The sequence below is a fragment of the Penaeus chinensis genome, chromosome 10 (genome assembly GCF_019202785.1).
Source record: "Penaeus chinensis breed Huanghai No. 1 chromosome 10, ASM1920278v2, whole genome shotgun sequence".
NCBI classification, from domain to species: Eukaryota; Metazoa; Arthropoda; class Malacostraca; order Decapoda; family Penaeidae; genus Penaeus; species Penaeus chinensis.
Window position 1 is genome coordinate 2200126 of NC_061828.1, and position 10391 is coordinate 2210516.

Genomic DNA, 10391 nt, shown 5'->3' on the forward strand with positions numbered 1-10391 from the left:
TCCATGGCGGAGGTGGAACTAAACCAAACCATATCTTACCAGGGAAGCATATTTCTTCACTGAAATTTCCAATGAAATTTTAGGTGCATATATATATATATATTAGATACTGATAAATTATTTCATTTTTAAATCCAACGATTCAAGAATCATTAAATAAAACTCGATGTTGACTGATCATGATAATGAATATCATTATTCATATGCCACCTTTCAATGTCAAGTGTTATGTACCAATTACCTTAAAGCTGCCTGACAATTATTTTTAGTTAATTTGTACATCCCGACCACACATTTGCTTTTAGGTGTGCTCATCCTTGTAAGATAAAACTCCTAATATCTATTTCACGATAAGCCTTTCTTGCTCTTATATTTATCGCTCAAGCATTCCTCAGTCTACCTTTGTTGGTCACTGGGTGAACGTTCCTATTTAACTCTGGTTTCCCTTCAAAACGCATAAATCTTTCGCCTTTTACTAAAGATTTCCGTGGAGGGGAACAACTCAATGAGTCTTACTCAATTTTTTCTATAGCCCACTTCTGTGGGTTCATCTAAATGATATGTTAAGACTATATACTTTTAAAATTTGTATATGGTTCAAATGGATTCAATTTTCTATCAAAATTGTTAGACTCATTCCATTTGAGCGAGACCCTAAAAATTCATGCCCTTTCATTCTCATCTAAAGCCCGCACCTTGAGGTTTAAGGAAGTGTTAAAATTATATTTCTGAGTGAAAATATCATATTCTTGAACAATGAATTACGCCTCAAATTGTCATACTGACTCGGGAGAAAAGAATCGACATTTTCATTTATATCAACTGTCCGTTAATTCACATGTGATGTTCAAAACTAAATAACTCAATGTCACTGTGTTTTGTAGGTTTCTAATTATTTTCAAGGGATTACCCTTAACTGTATCTAAGATAACGTACAAGAACATCAACAATGGATTAAAAAATAGACATTTAAACAAAGAGAAATTTATACATATATTAATATGTACACCTAAATTAATATGCAAAATTTAGCAACTACTGATCAACTACATTTATATAAATGCAAAACTAAACTTTTCTTAAATATAAGTGGTAGTTATATTGATGAAAAAAGCAACTGGTCATCTATTGTTCAGAAACTGGATAGCTAATATCGGATTACAGATCTTTACATATGGTATATTACAAAATAATTTACGAGAATAAATAAGAGCCACAAGACAGTTTTCTACTAGTGGGTTGATTTACCATCTAAATCCACTGGGATACATCAAACCATAAGCATTTAAGAAATGCTGCGCCACTTAATAATCTTTGTCTCGGGATTTTCTCGTAAAATACTTTAGCATAACGATAGGGGGATAGCGCGAACGCAGTCCCCCGCTAACAAAAATTACACACTCGAGTTAACCACATTTGGGTTAATCGCAGGGGTCAGCGCCACCGGAGTGCAATGGTGAGCCTCGCCCTGGGAAAACCGCCTTCGTGATCACGGTATCTCCTGTGCCAGGTAAGTATGCTTTCCTTTGTCGCCCGCAGTCCCCGCGCTTTGAAATACTTCTTATAAAACTATCCACTCAGATTTAACGTTTGCTATGACACTCCGAGTGAAAGCCAATGAAGATCAGATTTTAAAATCATATAAAGGGGAAAAATCACGAGCAATTCAAAGTGGAAGCTTTCTATAACAAATATTCATCACAAAATTGAAGTGCACTAGTTTGTTCGGGTTCCGCTTTGTCGGCCTACGCCCTAAACCCAATCAACACATATTTATGTAATGTCCCCTGTATTTTTTAGTGAGTTTACCAATTTATTTATTATTATTATTATTATTATTATTATTATTATTATTATTATCTTACATTCAGATAGAACTACATATGCGCAGCCAAAAGGGAGTCTAGCAGTATGCCCTAGTGCCCGATTTTGATTTCTCCATTCCTTGAACTGGCAGGACAATGTGTTCTTTCTAATACTGTTTATATCGTTACTATTATTCTCACTGATATTATGATTATTATAGTGTTATTAAAATCTTGGTAACATTAAAGGCAATCAAATAATACAAAAGGGACTTTCCAAATATTCAAGGAAAAGGGTAAACAGATGAGAAAGGTAGGACTAATAACGGACTCCTTGGTGACTAAGCACTATTAAAGGCATCTCTCTATATATAAAGTGCAACAAACAGCAAATACTAATGCTCTTCCTTGACCTGGCAAAATAATTGAACTGAAAATATTAAAGGCATTTATGTATTCATATGATATATATGAAAAGCCTGAATATCACAAGGAAACGCAAATATAGATAAAATAGGTGCCTGATAATAATGCCTTTTTAAACATAAACGTGCATACAGCCTATATATATATATATATATATATATATATATATATATATATATATACACACACACATGTATCATATGTATAAATGTACATATCTAATATACAAACACCTGCACACATTATGCATATATATATTTATATATACATACAACAATTATACACACATATATACACATATATATATACACACGTAATATATCATGTGCATATATGTATATACATCTATAAATATTAACATATACATAAATAAATATATATGAATATATATATATACATTAAAACATATATACAAAAGTGTGTGTGTGTGTGCGTGCGTGCGTGCGTGCGTGCGTGCGTGCGTGCGTGCGTGCGTGCGTGCGTGCGTGCGTGTGTGTGTGTGTGTGTGTGTGTGCACATACACATATTATATATATGAAATATATATATAATTTATAATATAAAATGTATATATATAATATATATAATATATATAATATATATAATATATATAATATATATAATATATATAATATATATAATATATATAATATATATATAATATATATATATATAATATATATAATATATATAATATATATAATATATATAATATATATAATATATATAATATATATAATATATATAATATATATAATATATATATATATAATATATATAATATATATAATATATATAATATATATAATATATATAATATATATAATATATATAATATATATAATATATATATAATATATATAATATATATAATATATATAATATATATAATATATATATATAATATATATATATATAATATATATATAATATATATAATATATATAATATATATAATATATATAATATATATAATATATATAATATATATAATATATATAATATATATATAATATATATAATATATATAATATATAATATATATATAATGTACATAATATATATATTATATATAATATATATAATCAATATTATATATATTATATATATTATATATATTATACATATTATATATATTATATATATTATATATATTGTATATATTGTATATATTGTATATATAATGTATATATTGTATATATTGTATATATTGTATATATTGTATATATAATGTATATATAATGTATATAGAATGTATATATAATGTATATATAATGTATATAATGTATATATAATGTATATAATATATATATAATATATAATATAATAATAAATATATATAATATACATCATATACATATAATATATATAATATATATAATATATATGTATATATGTATATAAAATATATATGTATTTATGTATATATAATATATATGTATATATAATATGTATATAGTTTATATATATATATATATGTATATAGTTTATATATATATGTATATAGTATATATATATGTATACAGTATATATATGTATATAGTATATATATATGTATATAGTTTATATATATGTATATAGTATATATATATGTATATAATTTATATATATAATATATATTTATAATATATTATAATATATATATATAATATATATATGTATATAATATATATAACATATATAATATATATAATATACATAATATATATATAATATATATAATATATATATCATATGGATATAATACACACACACACACACACACACACACACACACACACACACACACACACACACACACACACACACACACACACACACACACACACACACACACACACACACACACACACACACCCAGCTATTTACATTTACATGTGTATGTACGCATAAATGTATATATAAACATATTTATATACATATATATTTATGTATATATTGGTTATTTGTAAATATATATGTACATATATAAATATATGTCCATCCATATATTTAAGTATACACACAACTATATGTATAGTAGTGTACATACATGTATATGCAAATGAAATAAAGTGAGGAAAAAATATTCAAAAACTCCTTTAGCATATTTGTGTTGTTGTTTCTTTTTTTTGTTCTTGTTATTTCTTTGTTGTTACATTTACAATTTGTTTGGCATGAATTCTTCATATGTGTTGCCTATGTATACAGAGAAATAAAATATATATCGATCTTTAATTATATAGGTGTATAAATATATATAAAAATACATATATACATGTAAATATATCTATCTATATATATATATATTCATATATTTATATATATAGATACATATTAACCCTTTGCATATGGGCATGTCACGTACATTTATGCCATGCCCACTGTGTGTTTACTTGCTTAATTGTTTTTACACGTAGATGGCTACACTTGTAATAAGTCATCAATAAGCCAATTTCGAGTACTACCTGTCTTGTCCGTTTACCTTTTTCTATAATTTACGAAAAAAAATTATGTTATCTTATTTTGCTATTACTAATTTTTATAACATTATAGTAATAATAATGTTTATAATAAAAATAATACCATCGATATTCATAGCACTAGTAAAAAATACATTTTCCCGCCAATTCAAGGAAAGGTGAAATCAGGTAAAGCTACTCTCAAGCAGAGCCATCTGTGTGTATAGACATTTCACAAAAAATATAAAAAAATATAAGAGCATAGCATTTTCCCTATTTTTTATTCATTTATAAAGATATACACATATATATTAAAAAATATATTTTCATATATATGTTTAAAAAATATCTTTAAACAATTTTTACAAATATATACATATCTATATATACACACACACAGAAATATATGTATATGTATATATATATATATATATATGCATATAAATATACACATGCATAAACGTACTTATACATAATATATACAGTATATACATACTATATATATACATATATATAATTACATTTGCATACATATACATATTACATATATTTATACATATACACACACACACACATATATGTATACTCATGCATATATATATGTATGTATATGTATACACATATATCTAAATATATATTTATATATAAGCATATATGTATATATATGTAATATACATATACATATATATGTATATATGTGTATATACATGTATATATGTACATATATATTAATGTGTATATACAAATATGTTTGTATACATACATACACACACACACACACACACACACACACACACACACATACACACACACACACACACACACATATATAACATGTATATAGACATAACATAAATATACACATATACATATCAGAGGCATCATTTCTTTGAAATATACATATATATGTAGAAAAACATGTGTATATATACACATATATATTTATACATACGCACATATAAATATATATATATATATATATATATATATATATATATATATACACACACACATGCACTCAAACATAAATCTACATGTGTATATATACAAATATATGTATAAATGTGTGTGTATATATACACATATATATAAATATATATATTACATTATATATATATATATATATATATATATATATTCATGAGCCGACCTATAAAAGGGTATTATATAAGTTTTCTTTTACACAACCAGACCTATAAAAGCATAATTTACACATAAAAATCATGGAATAGTGGCTCTTAGGGGGTTGGGTCAAGCCAGACTTTCAGGGGGCTAATCGTAGTTGGGGGGGTGGAGGGGAGGGCCCCTCTAGTCCCCAAAAATAACCACTCTGATAAATAAATACATAGATACACATACATACACATGCACACCCACCCACACACATATATATATATATATATGACCAGACCTATAAAGGTGTAACTTAGGCAAAATATCATGGGAAGGAGGCTGCTCCCTTGCATGATGCCCTGATACATATGTATGTATATATGTATGTATGTATATATGTATGTATGTATATATATATATCATATATATATTATATATATGTGTGTGTGTGTGTGTGTAGATATATACGTATATACACATACATATACATATATATATATATATATATATATATATATATATATATATAAACATGTACTTATATATACTTATACATATATACACCCATACATATATATACACATACACATGCATATATATACATATTCATATGCATATGTATTCTTACATGTAAACATGTCTCTATATTAATATATGTATGTATTAATATGTTTAAGCATATGTATATACGGATAAACATATAAATATATATGAATAAATATGTACATATATATGTATATACATGTGTGCATATATATAAAAAAGTATATAGATATGTATAAATATGTGTATATAATGCATGCATATATGTATATATATAAATTCAGATATTTATATATATATATGCATATATATATACTTAAATATCTATGTATATATATTATAAATGCTTTTTGTATATATATTATAAATGCTTTTTGTATATATATTATAAATGCTTTTTGTATATACATATTTATGTATATATATGTATATACATAAATAAGGTGACTAATAAGCATGTGGAAACTGTAAGAAAGTTTCTTCTGAAGACCACACTTACCACACAAATTATTTGCCTGATTTCATTTGGGTAATACATTTAGAAATGGATGTAGATTTATGGAGCTGAAACAGATTTTGATTATATTTAAAAAATCAATTGAGAAAATTACCTGGTAAGCTTGGGCATATACATTTGGAGTCCTTGTCTAATTGTTATGCTTATAATTACTCTCTAGATAATAAAGCTATAAGATACTTGATAAAGAAAACCCAAATCAAGGTTTGCTTAATACTTTTCCTGTAAGATCAATTTTTCTTTTGCAATAATTGAATGGAATACTTAGAATCCCTCACTTTAAACTTGCTGAGTGATAGGAGGAATCAAAAAATAATTTGTAGTATACACAAAGTGTGGTAATTGGTAAAGTGAAGAATACATCTGGGAAGCCAATAGGCTCTTGGAAGATAGACACATTTATTAGGGTGGGTTGGGGGGTGGTGGAAATAAATATTCTGTTGACATTATAAACTAGGTTTTTTTGTAATAAGATTTCTCTTTGTAATAAAATTTCTTTGGTTGACCACTAAGCTTAGATAAAGGTTACTGACCTTTCATAAGAAAGTTCTTTGGCAAACCACTATCATAACGTATATGTGTATGTATAGATATAGACATTTTATATATATAATGTAAATATATACACATGTATCTATACATGTATATATTTAAATATATATGCATATATTTAAACATATGCATATATGTAAATATATATGCATATATGTAAATATATATCCATATATGTAAATATATATGCATATATGTAAATATATATGCATATATGTAAATATATATGCATATATGTATATACAAATGTATATACATTAAAATTCATAAAATGGAATGATCATTAGGCTGATCAGCAATGGTATCTCAATTCATATTTGGGATATGATCAAGAGCACCAATGATAGTGATTATTAAACAGTGGTTTCACTCTACTATCAACTGTTTTAAAGAAACTGATGCCACCAATAATCTGGAGGATCCGACTATTACCATCAGCAGATAAAGTACCGGTACTGGCACTAAGGGGAGAAAACAAGGCTTTGGAGGAGTGGTCTGTTCATTACAAGACCAACATAACAATATTAGGTTGCATTTAACCGGCTATTTCTATGATCATCTATCCCTGTAAGTGGATAAAAACTAAGATGGCAGAGAAATTTCCCTCTGGCTCCAGCTTTACTGTAGGAAAGAGTGAGAAAGGATATTTTACACATGAAACTTTTAACAAATATCTCAGCAATGATTTCAAAGACTGGCTCCCTCCAAACACATTACATTTCATGCAGTCTCTTAATGTGTAAGTTTGGTCCTCTGAAGAAAGGCTGGGATAGGCCTGTGGGGGAGCAGGACACTGACCACAACTAAAATGCAACATAGGAGGCTACCTGCACACATTTTCATGCCTGTTTATCACTCAGTGGCTATGTTTGTATGTACAAGTGTGTACATGTGTGTGTGTGTGTGTGTGTGTGTGTGTGTGTGTGTGTGTGTGTGTGTGTGTGTGTGTGTGCATTTGCATATACATGTGTGTGTTTGAATGTGAGTGTGTATGTGTACATGTATGTGTATATATATGCGTGTATGTGATGTGTGTATATATATGGTGCACATGTGTTTGCTAGTATGTGTGTACATGTCTGTGTGTATACATGTGGGTACATGTCTGTGTATATGTACATATGTATACATGTCTGTGTTACAAAAACCCTCAATGTAAAACTAAATTTATTGAAAGTGAGACAACAGTTTTGGAATCCACCTGGATTCCATCCTCAGTGACCTGAGGTTTCTTTGTCTTGTCTATTTTGGCAGCAGGTGTGGCAGAGTCACCCTGTGCCTGAATGAGCATACACAGTTCATTCAACCTACGAGGGCATGCATCCCCAGAGGTCAGGCACTCTTCGATGCGTGTAGTCTGAGTAAGGATCTGATAAGACCTAAGGATGGAATCCAGGTGGATTCTGAAACTGTTGTCTCACTTTCAATAAATCTAGTTTTACATTGTGGGTTTTTCTACCATAGTATCAACACAGTAGAGTGTGTTCACCATTCATACGTGTCTGTGGGTATGTACATGTGTACATGTTTATGTATATGTACATGTGTGTACATGTCTGTGCGTGTATGTACATGTGTGTACATGTCTGTGCGTGTATGTACATGTGTGTACATGTCTGTGCGTGTATGTACATGTGTGTACATGTCTGTGCGTGTATGTACATGTGTGTACATGTCTGTGTGTGTATGTACAATGCTTTCAGACACTTTATGGTGTTGTTCTTTATTCCAATCTTGGATTCATTGGGCAAATCACCATCACAAACTCCTTCCAGCTTGGTCAGTATGGTGTCAATGGTCAGGCAGATGTGTAGGAGGGAACAAAAAAATCCAAGCCACCTGACACCAACTGGCAAAAGACATTTCTGCAATATCTTCACTGTTGCATATAAATGTGACTTCTGCATTGTTGGTCTGCTTCCATTTCAGTCTGTTAAATTCCCATCTTTGCGCCTGATAATCAACACTTCCGAGTGATCCATTGCTTCCTTGTACTTTTGCATCATACCAATCTATATTTTCCTTGAGGATTTCTCGGGGTTGTTTCTTTGCCTTGAATGACACAATCACAGTTTTCGAGAATTTTGTCTTGAGTGTTACATTTCTGATGGAGTCGTAGTACTCTTTCTTTATTTTCTTTATTTTTTCTTTCATATACCAAGGTGATATTGTCTTGATGCCGAATTTGCTATACAGCACAGCAATTTCCGCCTGCAACTTGGATAAAATCTGAGATTCCGTAATAGTCAAATTATTGCATGGCAAGCTATCTTTTGAGCATCCTTTTATTGTCTGGTTACCATGTCCTTTTAACACACAGTATCGAGCAAGAATGTCACTCTTCGTCAGTGGTCTAGGTGAGAAAACATCAATGGTACCAAACCACCACTTCGAAGTGCCATATTGCCACTGACGAGATCGTCACCACAATATAGGCGAGCGAGTAATGTGCATTATTAAGGTAGCACAAGTTTATATGGAAATGCATAGTGACTGGGAATCTTTACGGAAGTCCCCAGGAATCATTCGCAATGACCTAAGTTACCCTATGTTTGATTCTGCCATAATGTCGGATGAACCGAAATGCCCTTCCGTGAGTCATGCGGGTCACAGCCGCCGCACCTCATCCCAGCGCCGGAAATGGTATTATACTTTAATCAAAAATTGCGAATAGTAGATATTTTTTTATTTGTCTAATATTTTGCATGTCGTCATTTAAGCATAGTAGGCGCCTGTTTAGCAACTTGCTGAATGATTCTGAAAAAGTCGGATTTATTGAAACACCCTTATGTACATGTGTGTACATGTCTGTGTGTGTATGTACATGTGTGTACATGTCTGTGTGTGTATGTGTACATGTGTGTGGGTGAGTGTACATGTGTGTGGATGAATGTACATGTGTGTGGGTGTGTAAATATGTGTGGGTGTGTGTCCATGTGTGTGGGTGTGTGTCCATGTGTGTGGGTGTGTGACCATGTGTGTGGGTGTGTGACC

At 28.9% G+C, this 10391-nt stretch overlaps 2 non-coding genes across 2 annotated transcripts; one reads left to right on the top strand and one right to left on the bottom strand.

Annotated features, from left to right (window-relative positions):
- The first annotated feature begins 431 nt into the window (after positions 1 to 431).
- Positions 432 to 549, top strand: LOC125030148. The gene has a single exon (XR_007115337.1). It is a non-coding gene; the product is annotated as a U5 spliceosomal RNA (small nuclear RNA).
- An 806-nt stretch (positions 550 to 1355) lies between these two features.
- LOC125030055 lies at positions 1356 to 1518 on the bottom strand. The gene has a single exon (XR_007115257.1). It is a non-coding gene; the product is annotated as a U1 spliceosomal RNA (small nuclear RNA).
- Positions 1519 to 10391: the final 8873 nt, after the last annotated feature.